This window comes from Octopus bimaculoides, chromosome 7 (assembly GCF_046866305.1).
Source record: "Octopus bimaculoides isolate indiv1 chromosome 7, ASM4686630v1, whole genome shotgun sequence".
Classification (NCBI taxonomy): Eukaryota; Metazoa; Mollusca; class Cephalopoda; order Octopoda; family Octopodidae; genus Octopus; species Octopus bimaculoides.
The window spans coordinates 112,251,498-112,267,930 of record NC_142934.1 but is presented as its reverse complement, the minus strand read 5'-3'; the positions used below and the strand labels follow the sequence as shown (position 1 = coordinate 112,267,930).

The 16,433-nt window shown below is 36.6% G+C and overlaps 1 protein-coding gene across 1 annotated transcript in view; it reads right to left on the bottom strand.

The window, feature by feature from the left end:
• Positions 1 to 16,433, bottom strand: part of LOC106878539 (uncharacterized) — a 197,662-nt gene that overhangs the window by 144,327 nt on the left and 36,902 nt on the right. The gene's annotated exons all lie outside the window — the stretch shown is intronic.

Here is a 16,433-nt window from a genome sequence, read left to right as displayed (position 1 = left end):
TCCAAGCAGAATGACTAAAATTTCTCTATAAATTGAAATATTTCTAAATCAACTTATCTAAACTTTAAAATGTGTTCAATATTCTTCTCCAAAATATTTACTTTTAACTCTTTTTCCATTTCTTTGTAATTCTTTAGATGGCGTCATATTGAAGCAATGACTTCTACTTGTAACTCATTACATTATGTTACATGGAAGTCATAGCTCTTAGTTGCAGTTCTTTATGTTGAACTACGATGAAGTCACGACTTTTAGCTCTAAAGCTTAGCATGTATGTATGTATGTATGTATGTATGTATGTATGTATGTATGTATGTTCTCTACGCTTTTAATTATTTGATGTCTTTGAGTAAGGAAGGAGCTGGTTTCTAACAAATATATTAAGCTCCATCTTTGGAGTGTAGGAAACAAAAATAACGTCACATTTTGAGCGTCAAATTCCGGATTATATTTGTAACTTGCGCATCAGTTGGTTGGTTTCTTTTTCTGAAAGCTGTACCTTTTATCATTAGTACCAAATGCACTATTTATCATTGGTAGAAATGTGAATTTATAGTCTGAATATAAAAGCTAGAGGTCTCGAAGCAACCGTCAGTATGTTTCATTTCTCTCTTTGATTTTCGGAGAGATGTTCACAACAGTAGGGCAGCTGATCTCTTTGACGATGCATACATTTTCTTTTCTATTCAAAACATCGATATCTGGCCTTCTAGATTTGCACTTAGTAGAATTCATTTGTTGTTTATATATGTATTCAATAACGGGGTAATCCTCCACATTTATCCATGGAGAGTCCTTTCTTCGGATGGTATTCTTTTTATTCTTTTATTTGTTTCAGGCATTTGACCCCAGGACTTATTCTTTCGTTCTCTTTTGCAGAACCGCTAAGTTACGAGGACGTAAACGTACCAACATCGGTTGTCAAGCGATGGTGGGGGGACAAAGACAGACACACAAACACGCACATACGACGGGCTTCTTTCAGTTTCTGTCTACAAAATCCACTCACAAGGCTTTGGTCAGCCCAAAGCTATAGTAGAAGACACTTGCCCAAGGTGCCACGCGGTGGGACTGAACACGGAACCATCTGGTTGGTAAGGTAGCTACTTACCATACAGCCTGTGTATTATATGAGTGATTATATGTATATGTTTATTGTTATGGGAGAATCCTGAACACTCCCACAAAACTGATTACAATATATAAGACCAGAGTGAACTGTCAGGAGAGTAGTTGACGGTGTTAGTTCGACCGTGTTGGTTTACTGTTAGTTCGACGTTGGTTTAGCAGTCGGTAGTTGAACAGTGAACACTGAGTATCGTACCTACGTTCGAGTAGTACGGAGTGCGTTCTTTGTTAAAAAATATTTCTCCCATAGGGTAGTTTTAGATAACCACAACCAACTATTTATTTGCGTAAAACCATTTTACACCAGACGTGTATGCTCACGTCATAAAAAATATATATGCATATATATATATATATATATATATATATATATATATATATATATATATATATATATATGTATATATATATATATATATATTTATATATATATATATAAAATCAAAATAAGCAACAAGGATATTCAAGGTTAATGCAGTACGATCGTTTCATGCGACTCCATTTATTTAAGCAATGTGAGCATTACATTAAATGTAAAATGCAGAGCAATCTTCAGCTGCACAAAGATACAGGAAATTTACTGAAATTTCATTTCAATAGAAGGACATATTATTGTAACTACATTTAAACAATCTAAGTGGGAAGGAAGAATGTTTAATATAGTTACAATAATATGACCTTCTACTGAAATGAAATTTCAGTAAATTTTCTGTATCTTTGTGCAGCTGAAGATTGCTCTGCATTTTACGTTTAATGTAATGTTCACATTGCTTAAATAAATGGAGTCACATGAAACGATCGTACTGCATTAACTTTGGATATCCTTGTTGCTTATTTTGATTTTTAATCACCCTATTTTGGAATTGTTTGGATAATACCATACTTAATTTTGGTGCCTAAACTTAAGTACCATATTCACCTTGAATCTATATATATATATATGTATGTATCTGTTTGTGTGTGTGCGTGTGTTTCTTTGTGTTTCTGGGTATGTTTGTGCATAAGCATTGTGTGTATTTATGTGTGTATGTGCGTTTTGTATGTGTAGTTGTACACAAACATTTCTTAGTAGAAGAATATGTGTGCGTCTGTTTTCGTATGTATATGTGAATCTTACAGCACACGTTATATCTAATTGTCTTTTGTCCATCAGTAGAACGGAGTTTGTTTTCTGTACTGATATTATAAGGAACAGAATTCTTCTGTCTTAAGGATTCAACGAGCTAATCGGGAGACTTTCTCAAGTACCACTAAAGAAAGGAAGTGCCTCTATATAAGGAATCACTCACTGTCAAAAAGAAATGGAAAAATTATCAAAATATAAAGATCTTGAAATATAGATAAACAGAATGAATTAACTAAAAGCAGAAACAATACTTATATTAACAGATGTTTTGAATATGATTAGAAATGTTGCCGGAAAATATATAACCAACACCGTAGGACTTAAAATATACACAACGCTCAAGAAATAGAAGTTAGGTAATGGACACATATTGCGTAGTGTTCTGTCAATTCAATGGAAAATACAAAACAAAATACAGTTCGTACGAACATAAGGGGTAGAGAGCTAAGGACATTAATGCCGAGAAAGCAGGCAGTATGATTAATGATAAAAATAGTAATAGCAATGATGATGATGAGGAGGAGGAGGAGGAAGAGGAGGAGAAGGAGAAGAAGGAGCAGGAGCAGGAGCAGGAGAAGAAGTAGGAAGTGGAGCAGGAGAAGGAGGAGGAGGATTAGGCGTATGGTAAAAGCAGAAACCGAAAGGAAAAATGAATTCTGTATTGGGACTATTTCAACAAGATTATCAACAAGATTATATAGGCGCAGGAGTGGCTGTGCGGTAAGTAGCTTGCTTACCAACCACATGGTTCTGGGTTCAGTCCCACTGCGTAGCACCTTGGGCAAGTATCTTCTACTATAGCCTCGGGCCGACCAAAGCCTTGTGAGTGGATTTGGTAGACGGAAACTGAAAAGAAGCCTGTCGTATATATGTATATATATATATATGTATGTATGTGTGTGTATATGTTTGCGTGTCAGTGTTTGTCCCCCCAACATCACTTGACAACCGATGCTGGTGTGTTTACGTCTCCGTAACTTAGCAGTTCGGCAAAAGAGACTGATAGAATAAGTACTAGGCTTATGGGGCCGATTTGCTCGACTAAAGACGGTGCTCCAGCATGGCCGCAGTCAAATGACTGAAACAAGTAAAAGAGTAAAAGAGAGTTGCAGCAAAGTTTACTGCGGAGAGAAATTTGTGGAAAGGGATATGGGACAAGTTGATAGATTGAAAACAAAAAAAAAAAAAGGGAGAAGAAAAAAGGAAATTGTTATAAAAATTAAAAGAGTTACAAAAATAAGGTTGGAAAGAACATATAGAATAAAAAATAAAGGATGTGCTGTGATATGAAACGAAGACCATTATTGGAAAGATACGACAATCGAACAAAGGCAGAAGAGATTGTTTGAAGCCGATCAGAGAAAACTTTGAGGAATTAAATGGGCAATTACATCAAACATTGGTACCTGATGCAGATGAAATTATAGCTTCTGAGGAAGGTGAGATCTGTGATGAATCTGTAAAGCATAATGCTAATGCGGAGTGGCAGCATGAAATCCAAGATATATTAAAAAATATAGAAGGCCAAGACATGAAAATAAAAACTTGCTGAGATATCAAACTCAAAGTGAGGGAACATTGCCAGTGGTAGTTAGAGATGAAGGCATATTGAAAGCAGGAGAAAAGGAAAAAATAAAACATGAAATACAATGTCATGAAAAAGCAGAGTCTTAAAGATGAGCAAGTGTCTCGGTCGTGCCGAATATGTAATGAATTTGATGAAACTATTGTCCATATTGTAAATTAATGTTCAAAACTTGCCCAAAACCTGTATAAGTTGTGGCGACATGATGATATAGCGAAAGTTCTGCATTAGAAACTGTTTGAGAAAATGGAGGTTTGAAAGAGGTAAGACATGGTATCTCGCAAATGACAGAAGGTGACTGAGTCAGAAACTTGCAAAATATTGTGTGATTTCCCAACCCAAACGGACCAGGTGTTTGAGCACAACAAACCGGACTCGTGGTGGTTGACAAAGTAAACCATATGTACTCTGTAATTGATGTTGCATGCCCATTTGACACGCAGTTAGTTAAGAAGGAAGACGTTGAATCGGAAGTGCACAATGCTCTTAACACATAAAACGCGACGGTCCACGATCGTGGCCGTCAGTCACAGGTCGATAGGCCACGATTGTGGCCCAGATAGATGCATTTAATTTATGGGCGTTTGCTGGGGTCTAATGTCACTCAAACGTTCCGATACACCCCAGAATGCAAGAGGACTAATAGTTGAACTAATGACTTTTCAGATGATGTAAAACTTGCCACGATTATATACTAAGAAGATATTTTAACTATTTTTTTGTTTTTTTATGTGTGCATGGTAGTCATATTTTCATAAAATGTGCTCAGCAGTCCATGCTATGTAAGTGCAAATTCCAGCGCTTTATGGGTTAAATACGAGATAGCCCGATATTGGAAGATGAACAAGACGAACTTATTGAAGACAGTATCAAAAGATATTGAGAGGAATATAAAGAAAACGGGAATAGAGTGTCCTGTAGAGTTGTTCCAAAAAAGTTTGGCTTCTGGGGACGGCCAGAATTATCGAAAATGTATTAGATAGTTGAAGAGAACAAATAGCACGGTGCTACAGGTAGCAAACTTGCTACTCATGCAAGACCCTGGGAAAACAAATCTGAGTTTAAAGGAATGATAATCCTTTCTACAATAATCACGTGGCTTAAAATTTTTGGGGAAGGTTCAAGTTGATTGTATCGACCCCAGTGCTCAATTGGTACTGATTTTATCGATCCCAAAAGGATGAAAGGTAAAGTCAACCTCGGCAGAATTTGAAAGTGCTTCAGATTTTGGTACAGGGTCAGTAATTTTAAGTGGAGGGGTGTTAGTCAGTTACATCAACCCCGGTACTTGACTGGCACTTTGTTTAATTGACTCCGAAAGGATAAAAGGTGAAGCTGATCCTCAGCGGTATTTTAACTCGGAATGTAAAGAGTCAGAATAAATACCACCAAGCATTTTGTTTGACGCACCAACATCAATAATAATAATAATAATAATAATAATAATAATAATAATAATAATAATAATAAAAAGAAGAAGAAGAAGAAGAAGAAGAAGAAGAAGAAGAAGAAGAAGAAGAAGAAGAAGAAGAAGAAGAAGAAGAAGAAGAAGATCCTTTTGAAATTATTCAATCAATAAAAAGTGAACGTGTAAGCACAATCTTTCACGAAACTGCTAATCATATAAATATCGATCTACCGATTGATTTTGTCTCTTTTTGGTTGTTGCAGTTTTTATTGTTTATGGTTCTGATAGAACTCGTAGAGGCCCTTTCTTTTTGTCACCGTTACTATTGTAACAATTGTTTAAACCCCAGGCCTGCTCTGACAGTGGAAGCCTGAAGATCAGGATGTAATGCAGTTATACCCCAGAGTTATATTTTTTCTCACTCATGTATTATGTTGTATATGGGACCGCATGAACCTATGTATAAATCCAATTATTTTTTTTGCGTATCTTTTTTCAAAAAGGAGAATGTCATTTGAGGAAAACTAGACTGCTATTTCAAATTGGTCAAAAGTCTGCATATATCATTCCTCGTTTGTTGCACATCTATCCTCGTTTATCACGGCGAGGGGTTTGGTTTAAAAAAAGACAGTGCTAAATGGATCATGCTAGATTCATTGATGCCAAACTTACAACTACAGCAGCGAAGCTTCCCCCGTCACGTGTTTTCTCGATCACGTATTCTCTTGATTTCCTGTAGAGATGCATTCGTCTGCATCGTTTGTTAGGATCAGCCGCCTTCATACTTTTTCCTTTTCAATAGTCCCATGCAGCCTTGCAGTGCGGTCATGCAAACATAAGCGACAGTCAGAATATTCTGGGTGGCTGAACATTGTTGATGGTCGCTGCAGTACATGTAGAATTACTGACTGATCGCCAACCCGTGTTATTACATATCAATCCGTAATACGCGTAACATGATTCACAACTGAGTGTACCGAGTTATCCCGGATCAGTGCTAAGAGAATCAGTGATAAACGAGGGTGTATATATTTACATGACTTAGTTGGGGGAAGAAGGACAGCACGTGTGACTCATCTTAAGCTTCTCCCCGACGCTTTGAGCAGGGTGGACTTGGCAGATAACACTCAAGGTCCACGTTGTGGTATTAAACCACATGGTGGCGAGTAAAGTATAACACAGTTGTTGTTGTTGTTATTATTATTATTATTATTATTATTATTATTATTATCATTATTATTGAATGAGAGAGCAGTGCATGCCATCAAAGTGACACTGGGGTAAAATATACGAAGCTCAGTATACCCATCATGACTACCTGTCTGATAAGGGTACACCAGGCACATACATCACAACCATATGTGCGCGACATGGTGATCTCATATCAAAATAAACAGCGCATGACCTTGCAGGTGGGGCCCAGTTAGAATTTTCTTCAGGTCGAGTAGCCTATCCCACTCAAAAGGTCCCTGAATAAGGTTTGTTTAAGGAGGATGAACGAAACACCCATGTTTCCAAAGGTGAATTATTCAAACCTCAAAGAATTCTTCTTAACATATGGCTATGATGCTCCCCCACTACTTCTATTCATGATCAGAGATGCACATATCGTCAGCCACTAAAGGACATGCTCAACTCGTTAAGGTCAAGCAATAGAACAAGAAAATCTGTGGTATTAAGCAGAATATTTGCTGTAGCCCATCTTTTTATACCAAGACAAAAGAATGTACATGATAACACTTTCAATCAGTCAAGATTAGAAGCCATGAGAGCCACTGCCTGGTACTGCATCAGGGCATTTCTTGTTGTTGTTGTTGTTGTTGTTGTTGTTCTTCTTCTTCTTCTTCTTCTTCTTCTTCTTCTTCTTCTTCTTCTTCTTCTTCTTCTTCTTCTTCTTCTTCTCATCATCATCATCATCATCATCATCATCATCATCATTGTTATTATTGTTATTATTATTATTATTATTATTATTATTAGTAGTAGTAGTAGTATACTAGTAGTATGCTAATTTGGTTGGTAGGGATTATATCTTAAGGTTTGGTAACGAGTCTCTTTATATCCTGCAAGTCTAATCTCTTCCAGTGGCGGCGAGCTGGCAGAATCGTCAGCACGCCGGGCGAAATGCTTAGTGATATTTCGTCTGAGTTCAAATCCCGCTGAAGTCGACTTGGCCTTTCATCCTCTCAGGGTCGATAAATTAAGTACCAGTCAGGTACTGGGGTCGATAGGATCGATTTTACCCCTCCCCAGAAAAATCCAGGCCTTGTGCCTACAGTAGAAAGGATTATTATTGTTATCATCATTATTATTATTATTATTATTATTTAGTCATAACGATTCTACGCCTGCATTTTCAGATAAGATATCCAGGAATTCATTATTCAATTCCTATTTCGGTTTTCGAAAGAAAAATTTCATAGTTATTTGTAACAGATCGAGTGACCACATAGACACTCCTTTGTTACTTTGCATCTTACGCGGTCAATAGGGTTATTTATCCCAGATTAGCCATGCCCAGTAGGCTTATATTTAAATTCAAAATCATTGCAGCTTTGAACATCATATCATTTTACAAACAAAGTACATCTATGGTCTCCATGACTCAATGTACTCTGCTTTCTCAAAACAACAGTAGAGTGTGAATTAAGAAAGATTTGACTGCTATTCTTTGCTAGTCTACGTAAATACCTTTCGTTGTTTTGTATTTAAAACAAACTGTCCGAATGGCTGCGTGCGGAAGCAGACGATACATTTCGAGCATGAAATGAGGAATGGCTTTCGTTCGGCAATTCAAACTAAACAAACACAAGGGCTTTGTCAATAATACTACGGTCACACATCATTTACGATCGTCATCCGTCCACATCACATCTCACACTGCTCTATCCTTCCATTCCTTTTCACACACACCCGCCTACATCCGCACGATATCCGCAAACTACTTTGTCATTCCAAACGCATATCAATCATGTATGTCCTTCCTACTGATAAAAATCAGTTCCTTTTCTTGTTTAACAATGTTACTAAGTATATCAAAACACGACATAAATAAACACTACAATACATTATTCGGTTTTGATGGTCTCGCATATACACAATTATATATATATATGTGGCTACTCACTTTACTATGTATATATATATATATATATATATATATATATATATATATATATATATATATATATATATATATATATATATATATATATATATATATACATAGTAAAGTGAGTAGCCACATCAAAGTGGCAGATAAATGTTACTACTAGTTTAACCCAAGGCGGATTCTCCGCCAGCTGGTTTTCGGTGCAAGCTCTGCACCCTTTATATACAGTTTATCACTAGCAGGGGAAGTGAACCCTTACTATCCCCCAGCAGCCGACAGGATCGCGGGACCGGTCAGTTTCGAGCTATTTGGCTCACATCAGCCGCGTGCACCCACGCAATGGAGTGATAGCTAAGGTCCGCTTCTGCCAAGAAAATCTCTATAAGAGAGTAAAGTAGTAACCATACTGAGAAGTAATGTTTGTCGCCGCTTCAAGATGGCTGTTCCGTACGAATCGACGTTACTACCATTTTTTAACCGCAAGAGGACGCCTCCTCTAGCTGGTGATCGAATACGTTTTCTTGGAGTTAAAAATGGTAGTAACGTCGGTTCGTACGGAATAGCCATGTTGAAGTGTCGACAAACATTATTTCTCTCATTCCCTCCCTTTCTCTCTCTCTCTCTCTTTCTCTATCTCTCTCTCTCTCTCTCTCTCTCTCCCTCTCTCTCTCTATCTATCTATCTATCTATCTATCTATCTATCTATCTATCTATCTATCTATCTATCTATCTATATATATATATATATATATATATATATATATATATATATATGTATGTATGTATGTATGTATGAAATACATATGTGTGTGTGTGTGTGTGTGTGCGCGAGTTTACGTAGACAGACAGACAGACAGACAGACAGACAGACAGATAGATAGTTAGAAAGATAAATAGATAGAAATACAGATAGAGAGGAATAGCAAGAATTAGAACAAAGATAACGTTATCTAAAAGAGTAAATAGAACTTGGTGGAAATGGATTTAATTCTCCAATGAATACTCTTTACTCTTTCTTTTACTTGTTTCAGTCATTTGACTGCGGCCATGCTGGAGCACCGCCTTTAGTCGAGCAAATCGACCCCAGGACTTATTCTTTGTAAGCCTAGTACTTATTCTATCTTATTTTGCCGAACCACTAAGTTACGGGGACGTAAACATACCACCATCGGTTGTCAAGCGATGTTGGGGGACAAACACAGACACACGAACATATGCACACACATACATTTATATATATACATATATACGACGGGCTTCTTTCAGTTTCTTCCTACTAAATCCACTCACAAGGCTTTGGTCGGCCCGAAGCTATAGTAGAAGACATTTGCCCAGTGGGAATGAACCTGGAACCATGTGGTTGGTAAGCAAGCTACTTACCACTACAAAATATTATCTTTGCAATTGTTCTAAACAGGAATCCTGTTATATGAAAAACAAGTGTAAGACTAGAAATGTGATAGACAGGCGTAACGTTACATTTGAGGGTAATGAATATTCAAGAGGAGACTGGCAAATCATTTGAGTTCATTCAGAGATAAAAATAAAAGATTCTAAACAAGTAGGCGTAGGAGTGGCTGTGTGGTAAGTAGCTTGCTTACGAACCACATGGTTTCGGGTTCAGTCCCACTGCGTGGCACCTTCGGCAAGTGTCTTCTACTATAGCCTCAGGCCGACCAAAGCCTTGTGAGTGGATTTGGTAGACGGAAACTGAAAGAAGCCCGTCGTATATATGTATATATATATATGTATGTGTGCTTATGTGTCTGTGTTTGTCCCCCTACCATCGCTTGACAACCGATGCCGGTGTGTTTACGTCCCCGTAACTTAGCGGTTCGGTAAAAAGAGACCGATAGAGTATGTACTAGGCTTACAAAGAATAAGTCCTGGGGTCGATTTGCTCGACTAGAAAGTGGTGCTCCAGCATGGCCACAATCAAATGACTGAAACAAGTAAAAGAGTAAGTCTTAGCAAACTAATCTGGTCTATCAAGGACAGAAACAAAGACTATGCTATCAATTGGGAATTAATTTGTACTGCAAAAGCATAGATATGGATCAAAATATGTGACTTGTGTTTAGAAGAATTTTACCGGATTTTTACATCCAAGAGTAATGCGATAAATTCTAAACAGAAACAAGTTTTGGAATGCTTACACATGAGGAAATTCACATTTGCCAAGTATAAATGAATAATAAACATTTAAACAACAGAATGACTTGAAATAATGGAGTATGAGTGATTATCCAATCAAAACTTGAAATGGAGATTGTTCGTATCTAACTTAACGGACATCTCTGCATCATGCAACGCAGAGTAGATTAACGAGAAACTTTAAACAGTTAAATCGAAGGATATTAAGTAAAGACTCCGAAGAAACTGCACCGGTATTATAGGAGGGTTGCAACTGCAACTGTTACTAATCGGTGCAATTGAAACATGTGTTGGTCTATGTAAAGCTGCATATATATTAAAAGAATTAAAAGCAATGCTATTAAACTTCGTGATAATCCTTATTATTAATATTGTTGATATATATATATATATATATATATATATATATATATATATATATATATATATATATATATGTATAAATTTTCTTAAGAAAATACGTATTTGAATAAATTTTAATGTCATGATTAGCGAAAGCGAAACCGGTCCACAAGTACAATATAACATATATTAAAAATTATATTAAAACTAAGTAAAGTGTGTGCATCTTCCTTCTTTAATTTCTTATATATATAGCTGGGAGAGGAAGGAATTCTCCCAGGGGAACATATGCCCACAAGGAAAGCGAAAGAGAGGATGCCCTAAAGATAACTGGAGTCGGGATAATGAGCCAGAGCTGAAAAAGGATCAACCAGGTATCATCGTTGTTATTGCATCGGTAGTTTGCGGAAGTGACAACAACGGGCGGAAGAAGGAGAAGGAGAGGAAGAAAAAGGGGAAGGAACGGCGGCGGCGGGCAGAGCGAGGAAGGTACAGTTGAACTCGGCATGATTTGAACTCAGAGATCAGGAAACGGGAATAAAACGGCAACGCGTTTTGTCCTATGTTCTAATGATTCTGCCGTATCGCAACTTTATACTACAGAAACACCTTAATTAAAAACAGTGTCGTCATTAACATATTACAACCAGGTAAACCAGGAGACAAGCTATTAATGATCAATGCGAGTTATAATTTCGATTGAAAATGTGAAAGCTTTAAAATTCGTGATTCCAACAGTTATACTGGTCACATATGCAAGACACTCCCAAACGGCTTACTAAACGTTTGCATCAAGGAACCATTGTAATGCAAAACACCATAAAACAACACTAAACAACACCATTAAAAATACCAAAACAACATAAGAGATTAAAACATCTATATATATATATATATATATATATATATATATATATATATATATATATATATATATATATATATATATATATATATATATATATATATATATATATATATATATATATATATATATATATATATATATATACATACACACACATACGTATGCATAAATAAATATTAATTTATATGTACGTATGTACAACCGATGCTGGTGTTTATGGTAAGAAGCTTGCTTCCCAGTGACATGGCTCCGGGTTCAGTTCCGCTGCGTAGCAACTAAGGGAAGTGTCTTCTGTACTATACCCTCGGGCCGACCAAAGTCTTTGGTAGACGGAAACTGAATGAAGTCCATCGTATATGCATATATATATATATATAGTCTGTTAAAGTCTGTCATACCGGCCATGACGAAGGGAAATAGCCCTGAAACTCGAGTCGCCTTTATATATTTATATTTATATTTATATATTTGATCCTTTAGATTGAACACTCAATATTTCATCTACATTCAATACTTTATTTCATGGTGCCATCCATTTTTATTTTATTTTATTTTATATTATATATTGTATATTATATTATATATTGTATATTCCATATTCTATACCCCACATTAGTTCTGCAGGAATATAAATAAAACATAAAAAACAGACAGTGTTGGAACTCTTTTAAACAAAATAATATATATATATATATATATATATATATATATATATATATATATATATATATATATCACTAGGTCTGATAAGATAGTCCATAAATTAGAACCAAAAAAAAAAAACAAATAAAATCAGTGACAGCTAAAAATCTGCCTGTATGGTCTGGCTAAGTCAAAATGGTTTTTTGTATTCCTCCTTTCTACTTGGAGAGTTTAGATTTAATCATAAAAATATGTCCTTCTGTTTAAATGTAATTTCATGAAATTTCTATATCTTTGTGCAGCTGAAGATTGCGCTACATTTTACTATTTATATTATATATTCCATATTCTATATCCCACATCAATTTTATAAGAATATAAATAAAACATAAAAAACTCTTTTGGCTTCAAAGCGAAGAACTCTGAAATGTCTCACGAAAGTTATGTCACCCAAATGATTCTGTAAACTACGAAACAAATGGTAGTCTGAAGGAGCAAGGTCGGGAGAATAAGGTGGATGAGAAATTTTTCCCCGACCAATCTTCTTTAATCTTCTGTGATGTGATCTTTGCAGTGTGGAGTCACGCATTGTCCTGATGAAACATCACTCCTTTTCGATTCACTAAAGCGGGTCTTTTTTTCTTCAAAGCTTGGTTCAAGCGCTCTAAATGCTGACAGTAGACTTGAGCATTGATTGTTGCATTAGGTGGTAACAATTCAAAGTGAATTACTCCTTTGCAATCCCATCAGATAGAGACAAGAACCTTTCTCCCATGAAGTTCCCTTCTCGGTTGTGGTTGAGCTTTTTCTCTTTAACCAAGCCACTGTTTACGACGTTTAACATTTCGATAGAAGATCCATTTTTCATCACCAATCACAGGTCTATCCAAAAAGGGTGAAATGAGTTCGCGAGAATGGAGAGAAGAGCAGATGTCTACTCGGAATTTGCGGTTGCTTTCGGACAATTCACGAGGCACCCATTTTCCAAGTTTAGGAACCTTTCCAAGTTTTTGAAGATGACGATGAACAGTTGTATGGTTTGAACTAAGCTTTATTGCTAATTCTTCAACTGATAATGCAGGATTTTCTTCAAGTAAGGCCTCGGGGAGCTTATCATCAAACTCAACTGGACGTCCTGTTCGATCATCATCTTCAAGGCTGAAATCTCCACTTCTGAATTTTGCAAACCATCTTCTGCAAGTTCTTTCCTTCAAGCATTCTTTCCCATAAACTGAGTGTATGTTTCGAGTTGCTTCGGCTGCAGAGTTTCCTTTTTTGTACTCATAAAGCATTATGTGCCTCAAATGCTCTTTGGATACTTCCATGTTAGAAAGGGTTTTAATCAAAGAAATTTTAATTCTGTTATTCTGTAAAATAATATTTAATTAGTTTAAATGTACACAAATACATAAAAGTAATTTTTAATTCCATCAGGCATTCTAAAATACCATCAAATTTCATTTAATTTTAAAAAGGTAAAATCGGACAGAACTTATTGGATGACCTGATATACAGAGAGAGTGAGAGAGAGAGAGAGAGAGAGAGAGAGAGAGAGAGAGAGAGAGAAGGAGAGAGAGAGAGAGAGAAGGAGAGAGAGAGAGAGAGAGAGAGAGAGTGAGAGAGAGAGAGATACATATATATGTATGCATGTATGTATATACATATATATTTATTATATATATATATATACACACACACACACACATTTATTCGTTCGCATATATATTGTGTAACACTAATTATCTCCGTACCAATCAACTTAATTATAATCGATGGTACGTTTGGGTCATCGGTAACCTGATGGATTTTCGTTTATCCAATTAGTGGTGCGTTGTTAAACGTTGCTCCAATTCGTAACAGGACCTTTAAAGTATCAATGCGCTCACACAGGCAGAATCAATAACAGATATACATACGTAAGCAAATACAATTTAAACGATAACGATTCATATATAAATATATATAAATATATATATATATATATATATATATATACACGATATATACGATATATATTACTTTGATGTGAATCGATCCATGGAACTCGTGCTGATCGCTTGAGTGACTAACTATGTACTTGGAATGGATGGGTGACTAGTTCAGGACAGTGATATTGATAGAATACTAATGTTTAATTTAGTAACTGCTCAGTCTCCACTAACAAGTATATATGCAGAAGTTTAATTCGACAGCAACCATTGACGGATTCCCCGCAACTGTAACAGTCAGTCCTCTTGCTCGCTTCTGCCAACACAGCATGCGGTACATTTTTAAAACACCGCTCGATCGTAGTTCTTCACGTGTCCATTTTGTTTTTATGTTTGTGCTAGGTTCAGTTGTATTAATTCCGACAGTTATTTCAAGATCTTACTTATTTTATCGATAAATTACAGTTTTTATTATTATTTGGCGCAGGAGTGGCTGTGTGATAAGTAGCTTGCTTACCAACCACATGGTTCCGGGTTCAGTCCCACTGTGTGGCACCTTGGGCAAGTGTCTTCTACTATAGCCTCGGGCCGACCAAAGCCTTGTGAGTGGATTTGGTAGACGGAAACTGAAAGAAGCTCGTCGTATATATGTATATATTTGTATGTCTGTGTTTGTTCCCCCAACATCGCTTGACAACCGATGCTGGTGTATTTACGTCCTCGTATCTTAGCGGTTCGGCAAAGGAGACCGATAGAATAAGTACTAGGCTTACAAAGAATAAGTCCTGGGGTCGATTTGCTCGACTAAAGGCGGTGCTCCAGCATGGCCGCAGTCAAATGACTGAAACGAGTAAAAGAGTAAACGAGTAAAAGAGTAAACAAGTAAAAGAGTAAACGAGTAAAAGAGGAGTATCCACCACCAGTTTTACATAAACATATCTACAACGCAAACACGGTCGGGCAGACACGCATTTTCTAGCTTCTGGCACTCCGTCGGTTGCGACGACGAGAGATCCAGTTGATCCGATTAATGGAACAGCCTGCTCGTGAAATTAACGTTCAAGTGGCTGAGCACTCCACAGATAGGCGTACCCATCACGTAATTCTCAGGGAGATCCAGTGAGATACAAAACATGACAAAGCTGGCGCTTTGAAATACAGGTACTATTTAATTGTGCCAGCTGAGTGGATTTGAGTAACATGAAATAAAGTGTCCTGCTCAAAACACAACGCGCCACCGGAAATCGAATTCACGACCTTATTATCTTGGGGCAAATAACCTAACCTCTAAGCCACGAGCCTTCATTACAAACACTCATACACGTTTTCATAATACATACATACATACATACATACATACATACATACATACATACATGTATACAGAATACATACATACATGCATACATGCATGCATAATGCATGCATACATACAAACATAGGTACATACACATACATAATGCATACAGGCATACATACGTACTTACATACGTACATACATGCCTACATACAAAAATGTATACATATACACATGCATACATGCATGCATATATACATACAAACGTACATACATATATACATTCATTCATACCTACATACATACACACATACATTCATACATACAAACACACACACAAAAAAACTGCGCACGCGATCCATTCGCATACATCTATTGGATCACAAACGTACAGAGAAGCACACAAGTTGCGCCGAATCTCCCTGAGAGCAACTACGTTAAGGATCCGCGTGTCTATGAAGTGCTCGGCTGTTTGCACGCCAATTTCACGAGCAGGCTGTCCCCTTGGTCAGATCAACAGGAACCCTTTTTGTCGCAACTGACGGAGGGTCATTTGGTCTTGCATGATTAGTTGTAGTCTGTGTATGATTTTGCTGCTATTTCATGCTGGTCGAACAACCACAACGGGGATCCACACTGGCTTGTTTGTATTGCTTTTATTTGGCTCAACTTTGATTGAGCAAACCTAAGATCAAGGTGTTCCAGTCGTGACTATACTTATGATTATCTTTCCACTTTGTATAGCAATCATTCCACTGGCCATTGATTGCATCCATACTTCCTCCGACGTAATTTGAGGAAAATTTGGTTGCCATTTCTTGCAAATGAAGCAATCACGTTCCC